Source organism: Triticum aestivum, chromosome 7B (assembly GCF_018294505.1).
Source record: "Triticum aestivum cultivar Chinese Spring chromosome 7B, IWGSC CS RefSeq v2.1, whole genome shotgun sequence".
In the NCBI taxonomy this organism is placed as follows: domain Eukaryota; kingdom Viridiplantae; phylum Streptophyta; class Magnoliopsida; order Poales; family Poaceae; genus Triticum; species Triticum aestivum.
This window is the reverse complement of record NC_057813.1, coordinates 270,291,061-270,295,352: the sequence shown is the minus strand read 5'-3', so window position 1 is coordinate 270,295,352 and position 4,292 is coordinate 270,291,061.

Sequence of the window (4,292 nt, the reverse complement as noted above, 5' to 3'; positions counted from 1 at the left end):
AAACGCCGTAAAGGCAAGGAGGCAACTCCTATCAATAATCCATGAAACGGGTTAGGATCGACAAAAACCGCGAGTGCTGATGACCGACATGTAAACGCACACCGGGGTTCATTAATCATGGAAATCACTCCGGGACCCCAAAACAGTGAGTAATAGTCCATGAAACGGGCCAGAATCGGCCAAAACTACGAGTGTTGATGACCGACACGTAAGCGCACCTTGGGGTTCAACAACTATGAAAATTGCTTCGGGACCCCAAAACAGTGAGTAATAGTCCATGAAACGGGTCAGAATTGGCCAAAACTGTGAGGGTTGATGATGGACACGTAACCGCATCCCGGGGATCGTCAATCGTGGAAATCACTTCAGGACCCCAAAATGCTGAGTAATAAGGTGCCGCTTCCCATCCGCTAGCCTAGTCGAATAGAACGCATAAGTTAAGCATACTCAGGCTCGAGTAGTCCAAGGATGGGTGACCCGGTGGGAAGTTGCATATCCCAAGATTCATTTAATTGCCATGACCTGGTCATTATAGAGATAAGTAGATAAATATCTCTATAGTGACCTGACATGATGATTATATAAACCATGGGATCCTTGTTTTGCTAATTTGTAGACTATGTTTTTATAGGTTATTTTTTCTGTAAAATCACCATGACTGCGCAAGCGCGAGCAAATGGTGCGGCTACTGGCTTAACCATGTGCGATGCAAGTGTGTTGTAAAATCACCACGACTGTGCAAGCGCGAGCAAATGGTGGAGGTACTAGCTTAACCGTGTGCGATGCAAGTGCGTTGTAAAATCACCACGACTGCGCAAGCGCGAGCAAATGGTGGAGGTACTGGTTTAACCGTGTGCGATGCAAGTGCTCTGTACAATCATCACGACTGCGCAAGCTAAAGGCGGGTAAGTTTATTTAGAAATTAGGATGAATAGTGTGCGATTGACCAGCTAGCTAGAAATATAAAAACAAACTACCCGCCTTGAGCGTTGCAAAAATCGGCGGTTCCGCCACTTTTCCTTATTGTCATACATGCATATTATTATTGGACCGTGCGCGATCTTGGGCACTCCCTCCCCGCATCAATTCCTTTACCCAAATTTTAGTAGCCGTCGTACTTCAACCGTCACCCACACTCCTCCAACACCGACCTTATAGTAAAATTGCAGTAGCCGAGGCATTTGAACTTTCGCCCTCCCTCGTCCACCACCATCTCCACCCACCATTACTAAAATTTTCAGTAGCCGCGGTGTATCCTCAAACACCACCATCACCCCCTCCACAGTCCCCCCACCCGACCCCCTCCACAGTCCCCCCACCCAGCCCCCTCCCCCCTTGAACCCTAGCTCGTGGCCGCCGCCGGCGCCACTGCCAACCCATGTCGGTCTGCCCATTCCTCCAAGCTTAGATAAAAAAATTCAGGTTACCCAGTGATTCCCATACCGTCACCCCACTCCCCTGAGTTTTTAGATGAGGCATGCGGTGTCCTTGCCCGCTAGATCCACATCCCCTGCTCCAGAATGTCACAGCCTAAGCTCGACCACGTATCCTGGGGAGCCCAACGAGCGTTCGACCAAGAAGAGGTTTATCATGGCCTCTGTAGGTGTCAAAACCGGTGGATCTCGGGTAGGGGGTCCCGAACTGTGCGTCTAAGGTTGATGGTAACAGGAGGCGGGGGACATGATGTTTACCCAGGTTCGGGCCCTCTCTATGGAGGTAATACCCTACTTCCTGCTTGATTGATCTTGATGAATATGAGTATTACAAGAGTTGATCTACCACAAGATCATAATGGCTAAAACCCTAGGAGTCTAGCATGTATGATTGTGATTGCCTCTATGGACTAAGCCCTTGGTTTATATAGACACCAGAGGGGACTTGGGTTGTACAAAGTCAGTTACAGAGAAAGGAATTTACATATCCGAACGCCAAGCTTGCCATCCATGCAAAGGAGAGTCCCATCCTAACATGGGAAGAAGTCTTATGTCTTGTATATTCATAGCCCATCAGTCTGGCCCACGTCACATAGGACGCATGGCCGAGGACCCCTTAATCCAGGACTCCCTTAGTAGCCCCTGAACTAGGATTCAATGACGAGGTGTCCGGTGCGCGAATTGTCTTCGACATTGCAAGGCGGGTTCCTCCTCCGAGTACTCCAAAGCGTCCTTCGGACACACAAAACGTGTCCGGCTCTACAAAACAAGTACCACACACAACCGCAGAGAGTATAGTATTTCATGAGTCCAATCCGCTGACAACTTTTTGTACCGTGACATCACATCGCCGCGAGGCCATTATTTCAAACCGTTTTTTAGCCTGCCGCTCCATATTTCGAGATGTGGTTTCATTGGCACGTCTTGTCAAAGCAGAGATCATGTCTCCTTATTGCGGGATTCTCATCAATACGGGCATGGGTAACCCGGATGTGCCTTCTGCACGGCCCTTGGGGAATAGGCGAGTTTTAAGGCGAGTGGGGAGGCGCTTGATATTCACTGCCTTTATAAAGGGATAAGGATTTACCCCTTTCACCCACGCCTTCTCTCTCTCTCTGCCTCCCCCATTCTCGAGCTCCAACGCCCAAGTTCTCTTCCTTTCCGCCGCAAGAAAGCACTCCAACCATGTCCGGATCCGAAGCGCAGGGCAAGTGGACGGCCTCTGATGTCTACTACACAACCTTCTTCTTGTAGACGTTGTTGGGCCTGCAAGTGCACAGGTTTGTAGGATAGTAGCAAATTTCCCTCAAGTGGATGACCTAAGGTTTATCAATCCGTAGGAGGCGTAGGACGAAGATGGTCTCTCTCAAGCAACCCTGCAACCAAATAACAAAGAGTCTCTTGTGTCCCCAACACACCCAATACAATGGTAAATTGTATAGGTGCACTAGTTCGGCGAAGAGATGAAAATACAAGTGCAAAATAGATAGTGGATAAAGGTATTTGTAATCTGAAATAATAAAAACAGCAAGGTAGCGAGCGATAAAAGTGAGCGTAAACGGTATTGCAATGATAGGAAAGAAGGCCTAGGGTTCATACTTTCACTAGTGCAAGTTCTCTCAACAATAATAACATAGATAGATCATATAACAATCCCTCAACATGCAACAAAGAGTCACTCCAAAGACACTAATAGCGGAGAACGAATGAAGATATTATGGTAGGGTACGAAACCACCTCAAAGTTATTCTTTCGGATCGATCTATAAAAGAGTTCGTACTAGAATAACACCTTAAGACACAAATCAACCAAAACCCTAATGTCACCTAGATACTCCATTGTCACCTCAAGTATCCGTGGGCATGATTATACGATATGCATCACACAATCTCAAATTCATCTATTCAACCAACACAAAGTACTTCAAAGAGTGCCCCAAAGTTTCTACTGGAGAGTCAAGAACGTGTGCCAACCCCTATGCATAGATTCATGGGCGGAACCCGCAAGTTGGTCACCAAAACATACATCAAGAGGCACATGATATCCCATTGTCACCACAGATAAGCACGGCAAGACATACATCAAGTGTTCTCATAAAAGACTCAATCCGATAAGATAACTTCAAAGGGGAAAACTCAATTCATCACAAGAGAGTAGAGGGGGGAGAAACATCATAAGATCCAACTACAATAGCAAAGCTCGGGATACATCAAGATCGTGCCATAGAGGGAACACGAGAGAGAACACAAGAGAGAGATCAAACACATAGCTACTGGTACATACCCTCAGCCTCGAGGGTGAACTACTCCCTCCTCGTCATGGATGGCGCCGGGATGATGAAGATGGCCACCGATGAAGGATCCCCCCTCCGGCAGGGTGCCGGGAAGGGCTCCCGAGAGGTTTTTGGTGGCTACAGAGGCTTGCGGCGGCGGAACTCCCGATCTATCTTCTGGTCTAGAAGTTTTGGGGTACGTAGGTATATATGGGTGCAAGGGGTACGTCGGTGGACCTCCGGGGTGCTCACGAGGTAGGGGGCGCGCCCAGGGAGGGCGCATGCCCTCCACCCTCGTGGGAAGCCCGGGACTCCCCTGATGTGCACTCCAAGTCCATCAGGTTGGTTTCCTTCCAAAATTAGCTTCTCCAGTTGATTTCGTTCCGTTTTGACTCCGTCTGATATTCCTTTTCCTCGTAACACTGAAATAGGCATAAAACAGCAAATCTGGGCTGGGCCTCCGGTTAATAGGTTAGTCCCAAAAATAATATAAAAGTGGATAATAAAGCCCAATATTGCCTAAAACAGTAGATAAAGTAGCATGGAGCAATCAAAAGTTATAGATACGTTGGAGACGTATCAGCCTC